The sequence below is a fragment of the Danio aesculapii genome, chromosome 2 (genome assembly GCF_903798145.1).
Source record: "Danio aesculapii chromosome 2, fDanAes4.1, whole genome shotgun sequence".
NCBI lineage: Eukaryota > Metazoa > Chordata > Actinopteri > Cypriniformes > Danionidae > Danio > Danio aesculapii.
In genome coordinates, this window is record NC_079436.1 from 22,176,931 (window position 1) to 22,194,802 (window position 17,872).

At 35.1% G+C, this 17,872-nt stretch overlaps 1 protein-coding gene across 1 annotated transcript in view; it reads right to left on the reverse strand.

Annotated features, from left to right (window-relative positions):
• The window catches only part of fam110b (family with sequence similarity 110 member B), a 99,772-nt gene extending 82,461 nt beyond the window's left edge, over window positions 1-17,311 (reverse strand). Inside the window, exon 1 of the mRNA XM_056474747.1 lies at window positions 17,213-17,311. The gene's annotated coding sequence lies outside the window, so the exon portion shown is untranslated. The remainder of the gene's footprint in view (window positions 1-17,212) is intronic.
• Between the last annotated feature and the right edge of the window lie 561 nt (window positions 17,312-17,872).

The following is a 17,872-nucleotide window of genomic DNA, read 5'->3' on the forward strand; positions in this document are numbered from 1 at the left end:
TAAAATTTTTTGTAACATTTTTATTTAGTTTTCATAATTAAAAGATCTTTGTGTCCTGCTGTACATCCTGTGTGTATTAAACAATGTGTAATCATTTGGTCCTGCATAGGCACATAACTAACAGCTCTGCGCTGGACTTTAGACCAGTTTTTAGTTGGTCAATGGCGAGGTCAATATTAGTTCTTCAAAATAGCAACACGCCAACAATGTGCCTTAACACACCTTTTTAGACCAGCACACCCATGAGTACACAAACTGGCGCAACTGAATTTGCCATTTAAAAAATGTGGCACAAAACGTGAAAATTAGGGTTGTTACTGTTGTGCTGATCGAAAAATAGCAACAAATTGCGCCATACATTTCTTACGCCAGTTACTTTTTCTATATGATAAATGGCACATAGTGGACTGTAGGGATAAACAGTTCAAACGATGTAAATATACTTTACATTTTGTGACAAAACTCTATTGGATGGTAAAAAGAAAAGATAAGTAAAAAAAGTTGATAAAAAGGTTGCTTGATATGTTCTACCCTATACTGTAAAACATAAAACTTGTAGTTGAAGCCTGATTAACTTATTAAAATAAGTTAATAAAACTAACATAAAAACGTTTGTTATTAGGACTGTGTCATATATGATTTACAGTGATTTTGTCTGGACGACATGAATTTATTCCTTCTATCTATCTATCTATTTATTTATTTATAAAAAATTTATGATTTAAATTTTGCTCACTAAGAAAAAGTTTTAGTGTGTAGCTTTGAATGGTGTATTATTTTTCCACTAAATCTGATTGGAAAAGTCGCACATACTTTTTCCAACTCATTGCTGCTTTACTATGCATTAGTCATAACTGTGAGTCAGGATTCACTCTGTTGCATTAGTCCAACTGGACATTCATCAAATAACCTTTTCTTTTTTTTCCTTTGTTGATTTGAATAGAAGGAGAAAAGTCAGTTGTTTAAAACAACCCCAGGAAAAAAGGAAATGATGGCAATTTTCATATTGGGGGGGAACTAAAATGTCTCCTTTAAGTGCAGGGGATAGAGTACTTAATTATCTGAATATTAACACAAAGTTCACTAAACACCAGAAATAATAGAAAAACACACATCTGTTTGTGAGTACACAAACAACATATCTGGATTTCCACTGATGCTACCAGAGAGACCTGTGTGGTATTTGGACTTCACGCTAATGTATGGTCACTAGAAACGGGGCTTGGGTACAATTTTAGAACAGACTCAAGCCATCTGAGTGATTTAAGCATCTACACAACCTCTAGAGTGCATTAACTAGACACACCACCATTTATTTGCTTCTGCAGATCCCAGTCGGGTAAGTTAGAAGTCACTATACCAGTCCTGCCCCATCACATAACAGTCCACAGCATATCGAAAACATACTGCACATTTCACATAATGCAAAGCAGCTGTTAGCAACTAGCTGACGCAACCACTGCTCAAAGAGAAATAATGCCAAAAATGTAGCACAAACAGCAGCAAGTGAATAAGCACCTGAAATAAGACGACAACAGAGACAGTAATTCATCTCTCCTGTAGTCTAGCAGAGTCTGGACGACATGAAATAGGTCAGCATTTGAGCGTCGTGCTTGGACCTCCGCCAATATTCAAAGAAGCACTTGTTTTTATAAAAATAAATAAATAAAAAAAAAACTATTTGTAATCACTGCAAAAATCAGTCACAGGAGCACAGACGCAGGCCTTTTATTCATTATGAAAGACATGCAGCACTAATAGATGAGTGATAGGAGATTTTTTCCTTTAGGGATGAAGCCTCAAGAGTTTAAGTATTCCTAAAATGGAGGCCGATTGTGCATCTGTCTGACGTGTAAGACTAATCCTATTGTTTGTGTTGAATTCAGAAAGAATAGGTTAAGGGTTCGCAAGTTCCTTCAGGAAAAAAGTTTTAAAATGTGGATTCGTTCCAGAAATGGCTCAGATCTTACCAGAAACACTACCATGGTATGTTTAACTGCGTAATTAGGAGCCCGTTCCCTAAATATGAGCACAAATCATGCACGGTTTTTATCCCGGACGGAGGATTTGGGTCACAATTTAATCCTGCAGTCAGACGAACCTCAGAGAGTTCAGCAGTTAATTACTTTAAATCAGCGTTACTTTTATTGTGCACTCCGCTTATTTACATAATTCACATTCAAGTGCGCAATGATTAATGAAACATTTCATAATTCACCGCTGATTAAACATTTATGGGCGCTTCTTAAAATGCAGACACTTAAATTTCCCAAGGGTCGCTTTCTGTTTTTCTTTTTGTTGTATGAAGATCAAATCAAATGTTTCTATGAAACATCTCATCCAGATTTTGTTATTATTAATATTGTTTAAACTGCTTAAAACCTGGATTCACATCTTCAAAAGCTAAATTACAATGTAATTAAATGAGAGATAATCCAACCAGAGGGTGAATAAAACAAACAGACTTTATAGGAAGTTCTGCTATGTGCAAACATTGAAATTAATAATTTTATACAAAACAAACCTTATAGTGTGGATGCAATAACTTAAACTCTACATTTATTTAGAAATACAGGCAACTGCAGCTATAATGACCCACTGATGACGCTACAGTACATCTTTGTTTCTTTTTTATTTAGGTAAATACTAAAGGCATGCTAATATAATGGGACTAAACTATTTAAAGTCTGAGTTGCTTCCAAATAAAATAATAATATTGAGTAGAGGGGTTTTCTCTTTGTGCATAATTCCCTTGTAGCCTAACGGTAAGGGCTGTGGTTAAGAATATTGTCAAACTGACATCAACAGAGAAGGACCGCAACTTCAAACACAGAAGCAAATGGTCAGACTTTCATTGAATATTACCAAAACAAACTTTTTTTTTGTCAGTGGATTAACTTGCATTGATTAATTGGTCAACTAAAAATACAAGATGTCCTTGCTGCAGTCTGAATCACGATAACGTACTGGACCAGGTGCAATATAGTGGGCATTGTACCACCCACTAAGGTAACGCCCATACTACTGTGGCGGTTGGGTTTTGGGTAGGGGGAGGTGTAGACTATCGTCCATAATGTAGTGAACCTGGTCCAGTACATCATCAAGCTACGGGCTGCAGCAAGGACCATCTCAAAAAATAACATGTGCTAGTAAAATAAACATTGCTAATTTTGATTTCACAAGGACGTTAAATGCTGTGTGAAATTTTTTTGTTTTTAATCCAATTTCATATTTCACAACAACCATTTCACTGCAAATAATATTTTTGGTGGAGGCTACAGAGAAAGCAGAGAATGTCTCAAATTAAATAAAGCAAAGAAAACACAAACTTAGTATTTTAACTGCACATTTACAAGCTACAATTTTGTCAAACTACACAAGTGTGGCAATATGATCTTTATACTAAGGTTTCTCTCATATTTCAACTAAAATATAAAATGTTTGAGTACTTTATGATGCTGTTTTTGACTACACGATTTTGTGAAAACAGGGACATTATGAGTATGCATATCACACAAGTAGTCTATAGTACAGTGGCCGAGAGAGCGAAACATGCTGCTATTGAAGAAAACATGCAATTACAAAAGAACACCCGCAAATTAAGAAAAGATCTTCATCTGTTTAAAAAAAAGCACACAAGCTGCAAATCCTCACAACGCAAACAAATTGATAAAATGTGCTGCATTTTCTCACAACGCAAACAAATTACGAAAATGCTGCATTTTCTTACAACACTTTCAAAAAAACGAAATACAACAGAAATGTTTTAGAGGGACCCTTAATGTTAAAACGTGACGGACGCTGCTGCAAAATGTTTACTGTACCGTGACTAGTTGTTGGTGATCTTTGAAAGGAGAGTTCTTTTGTTTTATTTTTTTGCCATTCTGATTCCCTTGTCTTTTGTTGTTGTTTTTTTTTGCCTAAATAACCATAACCTAAACAGCAGCGTCCATCATGTTTTATGGCCTCCTTGAAACATTTTTGTTGTGTTCCGTTCTATTTGTTGTCAGAAAATGGAGCGTGTTTTCTTAATGTGTTAGCATTGTGAGGATTTGCAACATGTGTGCTGTCAAACTGATGAAGATCTTTTCTTAAGTTGCTGGTGTTTTTTTTTTTTTTTTTGTAATTGCATGTGTTTGCTTAATGCAGCATGTTAAGCTCTCTCTGCCACTGTACTATAGGGACGTGTGCAGATACTGTATAGCCAAAACAACAATGGTATATTAACAGGAGCTTAAATGCATATAGGCACTCAATATTCCTTTACACAGTGACAAATGAAACATGAAAACTCTAGCTTTGAGAAGAACTCTTGCTTTTTTTTTTTTGGAATTGCATGCAGGCAGCTTGCTGGAGTGTTGTTGTTGTGACGTCAATGTTTTAATGACCATAAACATGACACGGCATTGAATGAGTTGCAACTGTTTGCTTTACAATCAGTCAGATGGCTTCTGGGTGAAATCTGTTATGGAGTCCAGACTTTCTGCAATCAGTCTGACTCTGATCTCTGAAAGTCTGGCTGCACACTAGATCAGAAAACTGCTAGCTAAGAAAAAAAATAATATAAAAAACTTTCTCACTTCAGTCAGTTCCACAAAACAGTATTGTTGACTTTAAATGAAGGAAATTACCTGAACTGTCATGAACAAAATGCAGCATATTCAGTAAGCTGACCACTTAAACACTGATCATTTTGATTAGCACCAATATAACCTTTATGGCTGATATCAATAAATAAGAACTATTCTAATTTAAAGGCTGTAACTCGTGTCAGCCGAAATATACAAATCTTGATATTAATTTTTCCGAGCTTGATTGCAAAAAAATACAAACAAATATAGTGGGCAGCAGAATTTACTTTAAAATCCTAACATGCAAAAAAACTAATAAAACTCAAGGTTCCCACTCCAAATGTCAATTTTTATTCATTTTTACTGACTAAAAGCGGAATTTCCATAACGAATAGAAAAACAGGCAGTCCCACCAGAATTAAGCATTTCTGTAATCACTGAATATAATTGTAATCCGCATTAAGCTAAAGGCTATTTGATTAAGGCAACATTCATTGTATCGATCGCTAGATTACAATTTTTTTACAACACTATTGTTGACAGCTTGCTTTATTTTGATCATTTGGAATCATTCATTCATTCAGCTTAGTCTCTATTTCAGAGGCCACTATGCGGAATAAACCACCAACTAATCCGGCATATGTTTTAAGCAGCGGATGCCCTTCCAGCCGCATCTCGGTACTAGGAAACACCTATATACACTCTTTTACACACTCACATACACTACAGCCAAATTAGTTTATTCAATTCACCTATAGCGCATGTATTTGGACTGTGGGGGAAACCGGAGCACCCAGAGGAAACCCACAGCAACACGGGAAGAACATGCATAGTCCACACAGAAACTGGCCCAGCCGGGACTAGAACCAGTGACCCTCTTGCTGTGAGGCGACAGTGTTAACCACTTCATGTATCAAACATTTCTTTATATGGTTAAGAAGTAAACCACTTTCTCTCATTGTATCTCTCAGTGTTTCCTTTATTAAAATTACAGAGACCAATGGTTCTTGAGGTTATAAAGTAATGTACAAATTGGTGTATATTCTCACAGCAAAACAACACAAGAAGAAATGTTGCAAATACTGCTGCAAATTTTAAGGAAAATTGTCATTATTTTAGGCTGCAATAATCAGATTGTTCCCTGCAAAATTCAGGAGGAACTGGTTGAGCACTGCGCAGACACGAAATAAAAAATAAAAGCCACAGATGCTATTTTAACAGGTACACCCTGGTGACTGCATTTAGTAGCTGATTAACAAGTGAGAAATGAAAATTAGCCTAACCACAACAATAAGCAAAACTATCAAATATATTTTGATAAATGGGAAGTGTAAATTACCAACAAAATCCCTAAAAACGACATGACTTGGACAAAAAAACACTTAAAAGGCCCTAAAAATATCTGAAATAGACATTAACATTCTTGAATCCTAGGAAACTGTATTTTCCCCCCCAAAAAATTTACAAATTGCAATTTTTCACAGTTGAAAACTCTTAATCTTCTATAAAATGAATGTCTGGTTATAACCAAAAAAAAAAGGGGGGGGGGGGGGGGGTTGGGTGAAAAAAAAGGATGCCAAGGCTAACGCTAAAACTTAAAGGTCCCGTGAAGTGCTTTGAAATGTGCATTTTTATACAATGTTTGATGTAATCTCAACTAAAAAAATTAAAGAGGGTGGGGCCCCTCCCCCTTTTAAAAAGTAGCCAATAGCTTTTTGTTGTTATCACAGCTCTGCCAGTGAGAGTTGCAGAGTTCAAGCGCATCAAATAAAAAGCAAATGAGAAGCGTCCATAAGGGTGCAGGGCATGTCAGACACTAGAGAGCATTTGATTGGTCAAGCTTTGATGAGAAACTGAAGTATGAGGTGGAAAAAAAAACATTGATCCAAACTACAAGCTTTACATGTTTATATCAGTTTTACATCTCCTAAACGCAAATTATGTCTTTGTTTTGGAAGCACACAAACATATATATGTCCTTAAAACTAACAGACTGATACCAATATCTAAATTGTTTTTTATTTTAATTTATGGGACCTTTGAAAAATAAGCATTGAGCTCAAACCTCTGTTTACAACTCTTACATTACTGGCTAAGTAGTGTATATTATTAAAATGGTCTACTTCTCAAATTCCAATTATTTCCATGTGGTTTTCTTAGTTGTCAGTCTTTCTTCCTTTGGAAAAATTAACCTATGACCTCAACCACAAACAGGACAAATTCAAGAGACTTTGGTAACCTCGCCAATCATTTCTACATAAACTCAAAAATTTTTATTTTAAGAGAGTTCTGGCTTCTTTTGTTTTGTTTTGATTATTTTTATTTATTTATTTTTTAACATACATTTGTACATTTCTATTTAATTTGCAGCGCTTGGGGATGTTTTTTTGTTTGTCTGATTGTCTTTGTTGTTTGTACTATTTGAAAATCCTTAATAAAAAAAACATTTATTAGCAGATACTAAAATAACATTCCATACGTTCTACATTAATACTGATTATGAAGAACATTCCCTTCTCCTCGTCCATCAACACCTCGCCAGCAAAAGCAGGATATCATAATTCTGCCTCAAATCAAGATAATCTCGCAGGCCGAGACCTATTGAATGATTTCTAATAATCCTCCGGAAGTGGGAGAAGGAATGTGACCTGGCAGCGAGCATCAGTTGCCAGTGTGTGTGCCATCTGCTGTGAAGCACCTCCATAGGGCTGCTTTCATCAACACCTTCTGTTGAGCTGTTCACACTCGCAGCAGTGTGGCCTTAATCCTCCTTCAGCTGACCCAGCGCTCGGCCACCTTAATTGCAAAAATATATTTCTCAAGAGCCCGTAAACAAGATGCACTCCCGTTTCTCTACGGTATGAGTCCACAAGACCGGAATAAGTGCTGAGAGATTCAAGGCTTGATCCGTCGTGCTTGCGAAAGGATTTTATTTGTCGATGCAATTTATAGAAATCAAAACAATATTTAGTAACAGGCTCTGTAAAGTGTCTGCAGCAGTCCGTTATGTAAGAATACGGCCTCTTAGTCTATCAGACCAAAATAGGACTTTAAAAAAAAGCATTAAAACCAAAATGGACTGGAGTTGTAGCCACATGACTAAGGCCAATAAGAATGAAACAATATAGCCAGATGGCAGGAGGCCAGTGTAAGATTGAGGCCAGATTATGCGTTGTTTATCACATTGTGTCTTTATGGCTGTAAAACTGAAACATTTGGTTTTCTGATTTTATGCTACTAAAGATCGGTCACACTAGTAAATTCGTTTGAAGTTTTGATATCTGCAGCTTAGACGTTTTGATTAGCCATTATGTTCATGTTTAGATATTAAGCAATAAATTTAAAATGATCATTAATTATTTTGTCATGGGTTTTTAGGCAACAATAATAGAAAGTTTAAGAAAGTTTTAAATGTGTTTTTTTATTTTTGTAGACAATTAAAATGTTTCCCATTTAATAAAATATATATTTTAGACCAAAACAATACTGACCATAATTTACACTGTAAAAATTTGTTTACAATTTTACGTTTTTTTCCGGCAGCTGGGGTGATATCTAAATAATTTCTTTTTACATTTAGTTAACAGGTCAGAATAAATATGTAAATAATACCTTTACATACGTGTATAATGTCTGCTACAGTACATTGATTAAAGAAATAATTTCACCCACGTTTCATTTTTTTACGTTAACATTGAAGTAGACAATTTAGTTGCAAGTTAACATACTTTATTTATATGAAACTTAATTGTGTGTGAGGGAGCATGTGTGTATATAATCTGAATCACAATGATATTAAAATCACATATCATATTAAATCACAATGAACACTATTATTAAATTTGTGTGAGTAAAATTACATGATGGCAAATTCCAATGAATTGAATCAATTCCAATGAAGAAAACAGCCAGTAACCAATACAGTGTACATATATTATGTATACCCTTGATTAATAAAAAGAAACTATTCAGATTATTTCTAATAGATCAAACATGTTGCTAAACAAATAAAAAGCACCATTAGCTGCAAATATCCTCAAAGAATTAACAAATGCAAACTAAAAACCTGACTGGATCAGCAGAAAAAAAGGGAAAAAAAATCATTACTGTTGCACCCTGTAGACTCAAAAAAAAAAAATCAGAGCACGACAGTATTTATACACGTAGACAAAAGAGAGATGGATCTGCTGACAGGACACCTGTGCTCGGCGGCGTCATAAACAGCTCTGTTTCTTTGTGTTGTCTGCTGTGACTAACACGCAAACCGCTCTGAGGACACTTAAAAGCAGACGGGTGGCACGTCCTGAGCGGAAAGCAGAGTATGGCGCCTAGTACGCACCCACGTGCACGATTCCAACACAAGCACACGCCACGCCTGGGCACATTACAAAGGCCTGCTGGGGGTCAGGCCATGCAGCTGCGGCTCCTATTGATGTGAAGAATCAGACAGATGGGCCTAAACCGCCCCTGGAGAATAAACAATACAAAGGCAACACGAAACCACAATAACGCAACCTGGGCACAAAAGTGTTTCATCACCGCTAATAACTACTCGGTCAGGGGGCATCCAGACTAGTCAGTGTTGTTGTGAAATCAGGCAAGATGCCGGCCATGTTAAATGGACATTGACTTGTTTTTCCTGAAAAGCTTATGAAACCATGTCGATGAAAAAACTGATGCAAATATTTTGCATAACAATACATTTTACAACACAATGTACTTGATAGAAATGAATAAAAAGTGCAAATAAATAGATTACAAAGCAATATTTTCTTTAAAACAATATAAGTTAACTAAAGTGCTTTACAGAAATAAACACAGGACTCTAAAAAAAACAGTAAATTAAAATTGATAAATCTAGCCAAATCATAGTATACATTCTGTATTAGAAAAAAGATTTGTGTACAACTAATTTAACAATCACAGAGAGGTCGTTCGCAAAAGTCATTAGCAAAATGAAACGTTTTTAGATTCAACACAATCTCACGGCAATTCGTAACTTTTTGATTTAGTGGCTACTTCGAATGAATTTGCACGATCTCGTTCATACAATTTGCTTATTTGCTTACGAATTGCTTATTTGATGGTTGGGTTTAGAAGTGGGGTTGGATACCACACCTCCTTTTTAAAATCGTTCATTTTCATATGAGTAAACTCATACGAATTCATACAAATTAGCCACTAAACTGACAAACCATAAAATAGTTACATTTCCTTGTGAGATCAGGCTGGATATATTATACATAAATAAAACAACCTCAGTACAATGCATTTAAAATATCTTAATTTCAGAACTTTTCAGCAAACATTAGTTCAAACATTCACATAAAGGCACAATATGTAAGATATCCAAAAACCACTAGACATTTTTGACTTATGTACTTGCAGTATCCCAAATATTTCAAAGAATGTTTTAACTAATGACACGGACTGTGTTCTGTGTTGACATCTTGCACACATTATTTTAAAATCAAGTAATGCACCCTTTATTCAAAAATCTCTCACTTGTAATATGCGAGTACATTTACTGCACTAAACTTTAACTGTGAGGGCAAAACAACTAAATAAATAAATAAAATAAAGTATTCTTTAATAGTAAGCGAGTTAAAATGTGCAATTAATCGAGATTTTGATTTTATTTCAATTAAATTAGATTTGGAAAGTTACTTGATGCTTAACATGAAGATTGTTACATTACAGTGTTATAATAGACAAACATTATATTACATATCATTCAACCGGCTCATTCAAAAACGCTAATTCACCCAGCACAAAGGAAGTCTTAATTTTAAATTCGTTTAATAATGCATTTTAATTAATTAAATATATATAAATATACTGCAGCTCTTAAGTGTACAAGTTGTTTCTTCAGAGCACAAAATGTTTCTCAACTGATGCAACACTGTACAACTATATAATACATGCAATAAAGTGACTTACCATGCATTATTAAATTTATTGGCACAACATGTAATTCATTTAATTTCAAAATAATAGTATTAATTATTATTATGGTTTCATTTTAAACATAGCACAATCTTAGTTAAACCTCCAAGAGTACACCAAGAGTAAATGTTTTTACCATATCCATAACCCAGTGACCTCTTTCCCTTGTTATTATCTTCCATGACATAAAATGAATCCAGTCTGAGACACATCATTATGTCTTTGAGACATGAGCGCATGGGTATGTCCTGTCCACTTCCTTCCCATCTTCAGCTCTTCAGATCAGCCTGACACAACATGATAGAGATGAGGCTCGGTGTGTGTTCAATATTTTACTGAAGAAACTAAAGCCCTAAAAATTATTCAGTTTTTATGCAAATGCTAGGGTTAATCCCCATTGAGCATGTGTAAGACGCAAAATTCACCATCAAAACCATATGTGCATTCATCAATAAGAGTAGGGATGGGTGATAAATCAAAATGAAATCGCGATTAAACAAAACCTGCAATCGTTATGCACATTTTGACAGAGAAGCAAAGTTCTGTGATGAGCAGTTAATCTCCTGCGAAGGCCAGACTGGGTGCACTTCTGCTGAATCTCCAAATAAAAAAAACTCACGAAATATATATCGGTTGCTGAATAAACAGAAGATTTAACTTCTTTCTTTGTTGAATGTGAATAATAATTCCACAAATATAAGAAATTATCTCACAGATGGATTTATTTCAATCAATAAACTGAAATTATGACATAAGTTTGGTGTAACTGAATGTAATTTACTGGTATTTTCACGTGCTTTCACATGTAGCAGCGTTTACTATACAGAGTCATAGTTCAGGTAGAAGCTAAACAAACAGCTGTCATTATTAAAGTATGATGTCTTTGGTTTCATCATTGCACAATGAAATCATCCGGGATTATGAACACAATATTGCATAGCCAGTCCGTGTACTACTACTCTGTGTTGTAAATTCTGTTCCACCACAAAGCACAAAATGCTAGAGATTAACGATTAATTACAGAACTGGCTTCACTGACAAAATGCACATGACAATCACTTTTGATTAATCGCCAAGCCCTAATGAACCCAAACCATTTTTGCAACCGTGAATTGTGTTGCACTACACTGTAAAACCCAACGGTCAACTTTATCAAATGAAATGAGTCTAGTAACCTTAAAATTTACTTAAAGTTAATTCTACTCATTTGCAAAGAGTTTTGAACTCAGTGTTGAAAGTAATGAGTTAATTACCTCATTACTTCAACTCAAATGGAGTAAGTTCACAGTACTCATATAGATTAGTTTTTTTAACTTAAATGGTTTGTTGCAATCGGTTTCCTCAAATGGTTTGAGTTGAACTTATTGGGTTCTAAAGTACTCAGTTGGTTTGATTTCTCTTCTTTTATTGGATTTTACTGTGCTCAAATTGCTTCGTTTACTCAAATGGATTAAGTTCACAGTACTCATTAGGATTAGTTTTTGAACTTAAATGGTTCATTGCAATCAGTTTCCTCAAATGAGTTACCTTAACTTTTTGGGTTTTACAGTGTAGATAGTTTGTCCAGAAGGTGTCAAATGCAGAACCAGGCATTGTTTCTACTCAGTTAAGCGCATACACGTTTTATGTGCTTTTTTAAAATTAATGAGCATCTTGCCATTTCCATCACAGTTTATGCACATTTTTCTTATCAGATCATTTTTTTCCTTCTTAATTATGCTCATAGCCATTTTATTTGATTTATTTTAAAACATCCATAATTATAAGCTAATGGAAACATAGGTAGTGATAATAATGCATTCGTCAAGTACAACATAGTTTGGGTAGGTGGAGATTAAAAAATAAAGTGTTCAGCTTTTGTGTTCCGCTGCCATTTCAAATATGGTGTTCAAAACTGTCTTTTCCTCCATTGGTCACAGTAGCCCTGCCTTCAGCTCCACATGCAACAGGTTCTTACTTCTACAAAGCACTGTTTTGGTTCTACTTAAGATCCACTTTTCCTGGTTCAGAACCGGTGCTTTGAGTGTGGAAAGACAAAGAACTAGGGCTGCACAATATATCGTTTCAGCATCGATATCGCAATGTTTGTGTCAGCATTAGTCACATCGCAGGATATGCAATCCTGAAGAATTACCAGCTCCACAATTAAGAATACATGAGATTTATGGTGTCATTGTAAAGTATATCCATAACAGAAAGAAATGTGATCATTTGCATGTGTTTTCAAGGCATTTCAAGCAATCTGGCACAAAAAAAGGTACATTTGTAACATTGTAAACTGTAAATGAAGAATAATTTAACTGAATTATTCATACAATGAAGATTCACACCCCTACAAAATCACCCCGATCAATCTAAATTCAAGATTTTTTTTTTCTAAGAAGAGCAATATACAGTAAGTCATGTGATGAAATCGCAATATAATGTATATCGCATGTCAGATTTTTCCAATACCGTGCAGCTTTACAAAGAACTGATTTGGAACTAGGCTCTGGCTCTGAACCAGCACAAAACTGCCTTTGAGAAAAGGGGTAATATATAAACACACACTTTAGAGTGTAAGTTTCTGAAGTTTGGACAAGGATGATGTTTGACCGAATAATCCTTTCATAAAAGTAAAGAAACCGCTACAGCCTTCTACAGATATAAACATTCGAAATAATTTCATATAAAAAATGAACATAATACATATAAGGGATTGAAAGGTCAAAACTGAACTGGGCCAGATGAAGGGAGTGATCAAAAGAAAACATAGTCAAACTCACCATCAGCGAAAAAAGAGGGTAGCATTTGAAAAGCTGACATACCTACTGGATTTAATTAGTCTCATGATTTATCCTGTGACTCACCACTCATACTGTGAGAAGACTCAAAATACCAAAGACTTCCCACATGTGAACAGCAAAGCTCACCCTGTATGACCCGCTGGATCACCCGCTTAAATTATGATCCAATCGCAGTTGGCTCGACCTTGTAATGCAAGGTGCCAATATGATGTCAAAATCTGTCAGCTATTCATAGATTGTGTTTTAGGACAAAGCCCTCAGCCAAAGTAGAGAAGGTACCAAAGCCTTTTACTTCCTCAAGCCCTGAGAGTATCTCTAACTGCATTTTCATCTGTTACCTCTAAACGCAGTTCATTTCCGCATCTCTGCTGAAGTCATCATGGCATTCCTTGTATAATCATGGCCTTACAATCCCATGACACTGTTCCAGCTCTGCTCTTTTCATTCCACATCCCGTCTTACGCCACAGAAGAAGAAAGAGTGATACACTCCTGTTGTGTTTTTACCGACTCCTGTTTGATGCAATTTAGCTTGTAACCAAAATGCAAAGAAAATTAAATCACTCAACAAACCATCATGATTTTACATGAAACACATGTATTGTATGTGTAAAGTGTTTTCATTTAACCTTTAACGTAACATGGACTAGGGTAGCACATTATGTTGTTTCAGCATCTATATTACAATGTACGCATTTGCAAGTCACATTGCAGAATGTGCAATCTTGAGTTGCCATTTTATTTGACCAAAAGCAACAGTTCAGAACCAATGATTTTTTTTGTGGACTCATTTATTTTTTGGAAATTGTATAAATACAATTTAATTTAGAAATTTTACCGTTTGTAATTATAATAAAGATTAATTTTATTAAATTGCTTACACAATGAAGACTATGGAGTACTGTTTTAAATATTATTATTCAATTTCCGGGGCTGCATGGTGGCACAGTGGGTAGCACGTTCGTCTCACAGCAAGAGGGTCCCTAGTTCAAGCCTCGGCTAGGTCAGTTTGCGTTTCTATGTGGAGTTTGCATGTTCTCCCCATGTTCGCGTGGGTTTCCTCCGGGTGCTCCGGTTTCCCCCACAAGTCCAAAGACATGTGGTATAGATGAATTGGGTAGGCTAAATTGTCCGTAGTGTATGAGTGTGTATGGATGCTTTCCAGTGTGTCCAGCTGGAAGGGCATCCGTTGCGCAAAAAATATGCTGGATAAGTTGGCGGTTCATTCCCCTGTGGTGACCCCAGATTAATAAAGGGACTACGCCGAAAATGAAAATGAATGAATAAATGAATGAATTCAATTTCTGTACCTGAATAGCATTCAGACATCTACAAAAACCTGTTGTTGTTGTTTTTTTTTTTAAATCAATCTAAATTATTGAATTCTTACTTAGAGCTATTAATGTCACCTTCTGAAACTGTTTGCATATTGCAATAAATAAATTTAAGAGCAATTCCATGCAAATGTCAACCTTGCCATGGAAAAAAAAGGGTTTCACCAAAACAGTGAAACCCTTTCTAGGTTTTTTGTGTAGGCTTACATTTTACAGTTAAAAAAATACTGAAATTTAGCTGTTAATGTTTTCAAACAATTATATTTGATTTACCAAAGTCACACAAGTGCCAATTACACATCGGTCACACATAACGGAGAGATGTCACATCCATAACTAAGCTTTTCCCTCATAAATGCAAAAACATTAAACAAAATAAAATCAATGATTTTTGTTCTATAGAGAGCCAACTCTTATCCTTCTGATTCGCATCGTTTCTTTTGGTTTGTGCAATTGAATTCACAGAATTACTACAAAGTATATTATATACTGTAAACTTTTTTGATCACATCCATAACGCATGTTTATTTTCTTATTAAAATATAAAAAATTTTAGCAGATTGTTATTTTTTTCTGGTCCCAAATCTCTGTGGTGAGTAGTTTGGGAAAATATAAACAGATGTTTCAACATAATGCTAACATATACCTTCTATGTGAATTTATGTTTTGAGTTTTTACTGCAAATGTCACATCCATTTTTGCAATGTCAGATTTTTCCAAAATCATGCAGTTCTAATGAACACAACAAAGTGTAAAATTATTTAGGTAGCAATAATTCACCCAAAAAACTACTATTTCCTAATTATTTACTCACAAGATGCGAGTATCCAAGATGTTTATGACTTTCATTCTTTTATTCTCTGCAATTAGGATTTTGTATAATGTGAATGTGGCTTTTTTCACGTAATTTTTACATCCTAAATTAAAAGTGTAATCCAAACCATTCAGACCAACAAAAATAAGGATCTCCTCTAGAATTTCAGCCCTTCTAAAAAAAAAAATACAACACTTTTCAAAATTTTTACCCTAAAATGCTCGTCTTGGACTAGCTTGACCATCAAAATGATTTATTCTGATTGCTGTTCACTTGCATAAGATTGAGAAACATCCTGCAATGTTTTCTTCCATAGGCCTCTGTCTTTGGCTGAAGACATAACCTAATATAGATTTTAAATGGCCTGAAGGTGATTAAATAATCAGAAAACTTCCATCACTAGGTGTCCCATTTCTCTAATATGAATTTTTTTATGCTAAAATACAACAGAGAACAACTGAACATACTTTCTAAGAGAACGCGTTTTAAAAACATTTTCTCCTCCCTTTAACATTGCAATGTAATGGAAACTTTGACAGACACAAATTGATTAATAATTCATAATAAGCTCAATATAACATGCATTCAAACAAATGGACAAGGGACATTTCGTGCTAACTTTAAAGATTACTAATCCTATTTAAATTTCCTCCCAACCATACAAGATTGCATGCTCAGATGCATTTCTACTTGAATTCAGCTTTGTTTCTGGGCTATCACTGTGAACTGAACAGACCTGTGACACGCAGGTTAAGTTTCAACTAACCATTTTTAATAAAGTAAACAACACAAATGATGATGAAAGTGACGTGTGTTTTTTAAGCTCAAAACATGCAGTTGCTCAAAGCTGATGACATAATACAGTGAGATTATGTCTTATGACTAACACTCAAAACAAAAAACAATTATATGCAAGCTCTAACTTTGTGAGTTAACCTTATGACCAACCACTTAAGCAGCTCTCCTAATCCAGTATACTCCGTTCAAACAGCCCTTATATTTGTTTTGAGAAGCTATATTTTACACAAGTACTTTTTATACACACAACAGGTCAACAGTGACACATTATGCACTGCAGTGACAGGCAGGCTCCCTGTCAACCCATGGATGTCTGGAAGACTTCGGAAAGCTGTCATTATAACTTGTCTGACACCCTTCAAACCTCTATTAGAAGCTTAGAATGATTCAAGACATACGCAAGATCTAAAAACAGTATAATATTGCAGGGACAAGCATGAGGATGGGGTTGAAAGAACAGAGATGAGTCTGTGTGTTTGGCCATGCTGGAACTACATTAGTAACAGTCCTGATGGACAAATCAATAGGCTATTCAACACATTACAACAACCCAGACCCATGAATCTACATTATCAGACAGTTGTGGTGAACAACACAAGATGGTTTGTATGTAAAATCCAGCTGTTAATATCTCTTCTGTAACCTATGCGGTTTCATGATGACAACAGCTAAATTCCCCTCCTTTTGCAGAAAAATGCAGCACCAAGGAAGATTATAATGCAAACAAAGGGCGAAAATGCTGCTCATTTATCAACAAAAACCCTTGATATTAATACAACACTGCAAAACCACATGCAACATGTCACTGGCAGTGTTCATGTCCATGAAATCTGGATGTCTGCAGTTGAACAATAGGTGAGGGATGCTGGACTGTTGTTGAATGGGCTGTTAAGAGCTCTAAACAGACAACTGGCGCATCCCAAACACAGCCTGGATTAAAACGGTTATGACAACAATGACTTACCTTTATGAACTGCGCGTAAACACTTCAAATGAATGAGGATGCTGCGGTATATTTCCGTGCTCGTTCGCTGTCGACTGGAGCTGAAAAGCTTGCGTTGGGCAGCACCTACCAGCTTATTGAATCCCACTGCATCATGAGCCTTAGATCCAGAATAGACCGTTGTGCGAATGAAGGGGGATAGGCTTACACTGACTAATTCGTGTTCCGTTAATACTCAAAGCTGATATCTTTTTTACAGTATAGAAATAAATACAATGTTTTCATATTAAATATATTGAACATGTGGTATGTATACTGTTTTACAAATTCTTTTTGAGATTTGTATAAACAGAGCACCCCCGTTTTCAAAATACTGCGGTCCTGTTTTCTTAAAGGGACCGCTGGTTACCACATACAGCTGATGAGCGCAGTTTTGTGGTCCGTTACATGAAATGTCAAGCATGAATAATGAACTTGACCTCTGGGTAAAATTATTAAGGTTAAACTCTCTGATGTTTTCAGGCTGATATTTCAGTTGTTTTGGCTACTTTATTTTAATAGTTTTTGAAAAAAAAAGAGTTATCTTATAGGTCGATGCACCTAATGTTTACATTATTATTATTTTTTTAAATAAATAACAAAAAATAGAGAGATAGTTTAAAATAAAAATGTTTGCAAAAG